Raw genomic sequence first — 7,274 nt, 5'->3', positions numbered from 1 at the left:
ACATAAAGACGCAGTCTGATGTCTTGGGCCAAGATATTTTGGCAGTCTAATAAACTTTAGTTATGATAATGCCTCTTTGAACATGAGGAACAAGTTCAGGTTTTAGTGGAACTGTTTTAGGCAACTGGACTAAACTCATATTGAAAATTAACCATGTTTTAATTGTTTCTATTTAAAATTGTAGCACAATGCACATCTTTGTTCAAAACCCTTTTATATATTTGTTTTACCTAATTCTTGTTACAATTTGTACATATAATCCACTGAAAGTGTATGATTCATTTCTTTAAAATATATCCTTATTGATTTCAGGGAGAGGAAGGGAGAGGGAGCAAAAGATAGAAGCGCCAAGGATGAGAGTCATTGACCGGCTGCCTCCTGCTCACCCCGACTGGCGATCGAGCCCCCAGCCCCGGGCATGTGCCCTGACCGGGAATCGAACTTCGATCTCCTGGATCCTACGTCAATGCTCAGCCGCTGAGCCACGCCCGGCCGGGCTGAAAGTATATGATTCTGGGAATTCTGAGCAATAATATACTTGTGGGATCATTACCACAATTAAGAAAAAGACCAAATCCAACATGCCAGGAAGATTCCTTATGCACCTTTGTGGCCCATCCCTTCACCTGCCCCTGGCTGCAGACAAGCGGTGATCTGCCCCTTATCACTCTATGTTTCAATTTTCTGGAATTTTATATAAGTGGAATCATGTACTATACACCTTTTAATGTCTATTTCAGTTCACAGAGGAACATTATTTTTAGATTCATCCACGGTGCGCATGTGTCAGCTGTTCACTTTCTCTTCATTGCAGAGCTGTGTCCCATCGTGTAGGTGGACCATCACGTTTAACCTAGTTATTTGCTGAGCATCTTATCATGTGATTATTGACCACCCACGATTTTTTTTTTTGTAAAGTGTCCGTTAAAATATTTTGCTTATTTCTAAAGAAATCTTTTCTTACACTAAATGGCAAAGAATTTATCTGATATTTTTTCCCAGAAATTTTATAGTTGTAGCTTTTACATTTAGATCTATGATGCATTTGGAATGAGTTTTTGTGTATTATGAGAACTAAGAGTTGATGTTCATTCTTACTTTACCATGGGGATGTGCTTGTGGAATAAACTTCAGTATAAATTTTGTGATACCAATTCATCTTTTTTTTCCCACTGCCCCAACATGTCAGGCGGCTTCATCCAATATCTTACTACTCTTACACCATGGTGGTGGCCAATGTAGCTCCAAATAAAGAAGTTCCCACTTTTTCATGGTCTCTTATGTCCTTTATCCTGGGTAATACTACAGGGGCTGGTCCCCAGTTACAAGGAAACATTCTCCCAAAGCTCATTTCGCCTTGTATTTGGATTCTTTTTCCTTCACTTTTGTTCTATGTGTTTCTTTCTTTTTAACTTTTATTTCTCCGCCAAGGAGAGCTGTGCTGCCTGGATGGCCAGCTGAGCCCCCGGTGCCCACTCCCCTGCAGGCCGCGAGCCGGAGCAGAGGCCTGACGCCGCAGGTGCTCTGGGCTCACAGTTAGTCATTCGGCTCCTGAGGGACAAACAGTGGGGCAGGAGTGACAGGAAACTGCCTTTAAAACAACAGCTCGGCCACCAGCCGGGCTCAGCATCCATCCATCTGCTCCTTGGTCAGCTCGAAGCCGCCCGGGCGAGCTGTGCCGCCCGGTGCCCTCGCTCCCCACCAGCTCCCGGGGAGGTGGATGCCCAGGGCCTGACCCCCGAAGGAGCTTCCCCCCGTTTTTGTGAGCTTTTGTGTATTTGTGCTTAACAATGAGCTCACCCCACCCAGGGAACCTCTGGGCCCTGCTGGGGGAGGTGGCATGGCCTTCCGAGGCTCTGCAGAGCTCTAGGGCTCGGGGGCTTCTGCTCCCACAGATGCTCCAGAAGCAGGACCAGCGGGTCTGGAAGGAGCTTTTCAAACCCTTCTCCGGTCGCCCTGTGTTTCCTTTTTCGGGGTCCCCCGTTCCCTCAATTCCATTTCAAGACCTCTGCGCGCCCGGCCGTGAGCCCGCACTCCGCCCGGCCTGGCGCTGGTCAGCAGCGGCCGCGGGGGGAGGGGACAGTCAAGTTCACCCCCCAGGGGCCCCCTCCCTCCCCCGCGCCGCCTCCTCGGGGCGCTGACCCTGAACCTCGCCCCCGGCCCTGCGGGGCAGAGAAGCGGGCGCTCGGGCGAACCCCAAGGCGCGGAGCTGCGGCCAGCGCGGCTGTTCTGTGCGTTTCATCTGCAGCGTTAGAAAAAGTCTCTGTAAATATTCTTCGTAAAAGGACCTACGTTCACCTGCATTTGTGACACATAGGCTTTTGTACATATTTTACTGTTGTTTTTCTAGTCCCAGTCATAAGCGAATAATATCATTTATTTGAATTAATGTTTTGGTTTGATAAAAACACATATATTAAGTTATTTTCTATTTCTCACATTAGAAAAAGTTCCAGAATAGGTATCTTGTAATGTCTTTTGAGTGAATTAATAGATTTTAAAAGTCACCATTTCAAAACAATTGCTGTATAACAGGTCGTATTCTCCAGTCAGGTGCTGCCTGATTCATGGGACATTTGACAGACCTGGATGAGGGCCTGTTGCTCACACATCTCACAGCTGCTTAGGGAATCGTTACAGGGTCTGGGGATGGGCTGCCTCCGCTTGTTTACTAGGAATTCATTAGAAAAGGGTTTTCAAACATGATCTTTACTTGTGCAGAGATCACAAAACTATTTCACTTTTGCTCCACCTGCTACCTCCCAAAAGCGAGACCCTTGAAGGCAGAGATTCTTTGTCTTGTTCAAGGCAACGTCATTATTTTTTAACATGTTTTTATTGATTTTAGAGAGAGAGGGAAAGAAACATCAGTGACGAGAGAGAAACATCCATCAGCTGCTTCCTTCACGCCCCTGCTGGGGATGGAGCCTGGGACCGGGCGTGTGCCCCCGGCGGGCATCCTCTAGGTGCCTGGACCATCGATGCTCAAGCAATTGAGCCACAGCCACCAGGGCTGAAGTGTCCTGATGCCGAAGTGGCTTCTGGGCACTGTTGGGCTGTGACTCACTCTTGTCTCTCAGCCACAGAGGAACCTCCCGAGAGGGTGAGGCCCGGCTGCTGGCCCTGCGGAGCGCTGTCCCGCGGCCGGAAGACCACACGAACCTCGGAAACGTCCCAGAGCAGGAGCACCAAGAGCTGAGGCGCCTGCTGTACCCCAAGGAGACAGACGGGAGCCCCGCCCCAGACGGTGGCCCTGCAGGGCATGGCGCGGTTGGGAAGACCCCCCTGGCCACAAGGCTGTGATGCACCGGGCAGGGGGCCTGCTCTTCCAGCACATCTCCCACGTGCTCACATCAGCTTCACGGTGTCCGAGGCCTGGACGACACCGCCTTGGCTGGCCTGCTTCCCCAGGACGGGCCTGGCTCTCAGGCCCCGTCGGACACTTCGTGGGTCATCCCGAGAGGCTCCTGATAAAATGTAAACTCTCAAGAGAAAACCAGGGTTTTGGAAAACTCGGGCCCCACCACGTGCTCTACACAGCGCCCCAATTCTGAGACTTTTCTAGTGGCATCTGTGGTGATATTAACAGACGGGAGTGTTTGGTGACATGTATTAAATGCGTCCCCACAGGAAGACCCCCCAACTCAGAGAAACAACGCCCCCCTTTCAATGCCCTCGTGAGCACCAGAGCCCCTCGCAGGACAGCCCGAGGCTTTCAGCACAGCCGGGCAGGACACACTCAGTCCTGTGCCAGCTTTCACTGTGCAGAGCATTTCGGGATGTGCCACTCGTGTGGTTCCAGTGGACGATCAAAGACGAGTGTCAACAACGATCCGAAAGGTTATGAAAATGCTCCCTCTCCATGGTCCCTGAAGCTGTGCATATTTAACCCCGCAACCCAATGAGGAGAGTAAATGCACAGACAGATATGAACCCTGTGGACTGCTAGTGACGGGACCAGAGCCGAGACCCGCAAGGATGTGAAACGGGAGCAGGTCCCTTCCTGTCACCTCCGCGTTCATCTGGGAAACAGTCATTTTTCATGAAAACATGATTTCTGCTAACACGTCATAGGTTATTAATGTTCAAACTGAGTTAATAATTGTTCAGACCGTTTGATGCCTGTGTGGCCAGTGTGTCAGCTGTCACCCCATAAACAGCATTACTTTGGGGCCCCCCCTCATTTGTAAGACGGGACAGAGGTGCTGAACCCAGAACCTGGGGAGTCGCTGAGAACACAGCCCCTGGGCCGGGACTCGGGGAGACGGGGTGACCAGCGCGCCCCCTGCGGGAGGGTCAGGACTCGGCCCCGGGCCCCCAGGCCTGGCTCTCAGGTCTCAGCCCGAGGGCGGAGTCTGGGGCGCGGGGCTCAGGGCTGGGGAGTCCCCAGCTCCCCGGTTTCACTTCCCTTCTCCCAACCTGTGTGGGGGCCTCCTGCCCGGATACTCATGACGCAAGAACACTTCTCACTCCCATTGGCTGTGCGGTTCCTGGGCCCGCCAATCAGCGTCACCACCCGTCCCGGTTATAAGGTCCCGCGGACCCGCCCGGACTCAGATCCTCCCCGAACCCTAAGGACGCGGGTCATGGGGTCCCCGCCCCTCCTCCTGCTGCTCGCGGGGGCCCTGGTCCTGACCCGCACCCGGGCCGGTGAGTGCGGGGTCGGAGGGCGCGGCCTGTGCGGGGAGGAGCGCGGGACCCGGAAGCGCGTGTCCAGCGGCCCCCGTCTCCCGTGTCCCCCCCAGGCCCCCACTCCCTGAGATATTTCTACACCGCCGTGTCCCGGCCCGGCCGCGGGGAGCCCCGCTTCCTCTCCGTGGGCTACGTGGACGACACGCAGTTCGTGCGGTTCGACAGCGACGCCGCGAATCCGAGGGAAGAGCCGCGGGCGCCGTGGATGGAGCAGCAGGACCCGAGGTATTGGCACAACCAGACGAAGATCTGCAAGGAAACCGCACAGACTTTCCGAGTGAACCTGAAGAACCTGCGCGGCTACTACAACCAGAGCGAGGACGGTGAGCCCCGCGGCCGCCCCGTCACCACCCCATCCCCACGGACGGGCCGGGTCGCCCCGAGTGTCGGGGTCCGAGCTTCACCCCGAGGCTGCGGAACCGCCCTGCCCCCCACCCGGGAGGGGCCCGCGGGGACTTTGACCCGGTTTCACTTTCAGTTGAGGTTCAGTCCCCGCGGGCGGGGCGGGGGCGGGTGACCCGGGGGCGGGGCGAGTGGGCGGGGCTGACCCGGGGGCGGGGTGAGTGGGCGGGGCTGACCCGGGGGCGGGGTCAGGGTCTCACACCATCCAGAACATGTACGGCTGTGACCTGGGACCCGACGGGCGCCTCCTCCGCGGGTACGAGCAGTACGCCTACGACGGCGCCGACTACCTCGCCCTGAACGAGGACCTGCGCTCCTGGACCGCGGCCGACACGGCGGCTCAGATCACCCGGCGCAAGTGGGAGGCGGTCGGTGTGGCGGAGGGATTCAGGAACTACCTGGAGGGCGTGTGCGTGGAGTGGCTGCGCCGTTACCTGGAGAAGGGGAAGGAGACCCTGCTGCGCACAGGTACAGGGCCCGCGGCGCCCTCGTCTCCCTCGGGTGGGGCTCCCGCGAGGAGACGGGAAATGGGGTCCGTGTCAGACACCCCTGCTTTAGGTGCAGGGATGGAGTCCCCGGGACTTTGAGGTCAGGGACCAGAGAGGGACCCCCGCCCTCCTCTCAGGGACAGTTAGGGTGCAGTCTCCGGGGTGCAGGGGACACCACCCCTGAAACAGGCGTTCAGCGGTTCCCATGACCCTGGGGTGGCTCTGGGCCCCAGGGGGCCTTTCTCTCGGGCCTGTTCCCTGCCCCACACCCCCTGTCTGAGGTCTGAGCCCCGCTGCTCTGAGTCCTTGGCCTCCCCCAGGTCAGGACCAGAAATGCCTTTTCTGCCCCCAGAGACCTGCCTCCCTCCCGCCCTGGGCTGTGCTGCTCTGACCCTGGAAGTTCCTAAGGGACCAATAGGTCATCCCCCTGCCTCTGTCCAGGCTGGTGTCTGGGTTGTGCCCCTTCCCCCACCCCAGTGTCCTGTCCCTTCTCAGGATGGTCACCTGAGCCCTGCTGGAGGGTCCCAAGGTAGAAGCAAAGTTCCTGAATCTTCTCCCCGTTTCCTCAGACCCTCCAAAGACACACGTGACCCGCCACCCCATCTCTGAGCATGAGGTCACCCTGAGGTGCTGGGCCCTGGGCTTCTACCCTGCGGACATCAGCCTGACCTGGCAGCGAGACGGGCAGGACCAGACCCAGGACATGGAGTTTGTGGAGACCAGGCCCTCGGGGGACGGGACCTTCCAGAAGTGGGCGTCCCTGGGGGTGCCCCCTGGAGAGGAGCAGAGATACACCTGTGTTGTGCAGCACGAGGGGCTGCTGGAGCCCCAGAGCCTGAGATGGGGTGAGGAGGGGACGTGGGCACAGAGCCTCTTCCCAGGGAAGCAGGGGCCTCTGGGGGACTCCAGGGGGCTCAGGGCTGAGGCCTGAGGGTCGGGGCCTCACCCTCCCTTCCCCTCTCTTCCCAGAGCCTCCCTCTCAGACCCCCTTCATCATCATGGGCGCTGTTGTTAGCCTAGTTGTCCTCGGAGCTGTGCTGGCTGGAGCTGTGATGTGGGCAAGGAGGCGCTCAGGTGGGGAAGGGGGGTGTGAGTTTCGTGTCCCCCTGGGGTGTCAATCCAAGGAGACGTGTGTCCTGCTTCATTCAGGGGAAGCACCATCCCCGGGCCTGGGATTGCCAGTGTGAGGTCTGTGTGCTGACCTCCTGTTTAGTGAGGCAGGTGTGACACTGAGGGACACATGTGTCACCTGATGGGTCTATTGATGGGGACCCGCCCCCAGCAGTCCCAGGTCAGAGGGCAGGTCCCTGGTGAGGACAGACCTGCAGGAGGCAGGTGGGTCCAGTCCCTGCACATGCACTTTCCTCCGGTTTCCTGACCCTGTCCTGGGTCTGTACACAGGGTTCTGGAAACTTCTCTGGGCCCAGGACTAGGCTCCTTTAGGACCTCCTGGCCCTGCCCCCTCCCTGGTCTCTCACAGGATGTTTCCTTCCTGCAGGTGGGAAAGGAGGGAGCTACGCTCAGGCTGCCAGTGAGTATGGAAGGGGTGCCCCCTGAGACCCTGGAACAGTGCAGATGGGAGCCCATGGGGACCCCGCCACCCCATACTCCCTCCTTCAGTCTCCTGTCCTGGGTCCTGACCATGTCCTGCTGTGTCCACCCCAGACAGTGACAGCTCCCAGTGCTCTGGTG

The 7,274-nt window shown here is 57.2% G+C and overlaps 1 pseudogene across 1 annotated transcript; it reads left to right on the top strand.

Moving 5' to 3' along the window:
• The first annotated feature begins 4,563 nt into the window (after positions 1-4,563).
• LOC148091133 (BOLA class I histocompatibility antigen, alpha chain BL3-7-like) lies at positions 4,564-6,809 on the top strand (annotated as a pseudogene). The gene is made up of 5 exons (XR_015716011.1): positions 4,564-4,650; positions 4,746-5,015; positions 5,287-5,562; positions 6,152-6,427; positions 6,552-6,809. The product of XR_015716011.1 is annotated as a BOLA class I histocompatibility antigen, alpha chain BL3-7-like (transcript).
• Positions 6,810-7,274: the final 465 nt, after the last annotated feature.

This window comes from Miniopterus natalensis, chromosome 18 (genome assembly GCF_054644295.1).
Source record: "Miniopterus natalensis isolate mMinNat1 chromosome 18, mMinNat1.hap1, whole genome shotgun sequence".
Taxonomy (NCBI): domain Eukaryota; kingdom Metazoa; phylum Chordata; class Mammalia; order Chiroptera; family Miniopteridae; genus Miniopterus; species Miniopterus natalensis.
Note: the sequence above shows the minus strand (reverse complement) of the source record. Positions and strands in the feature narration are given on the sequence as shown.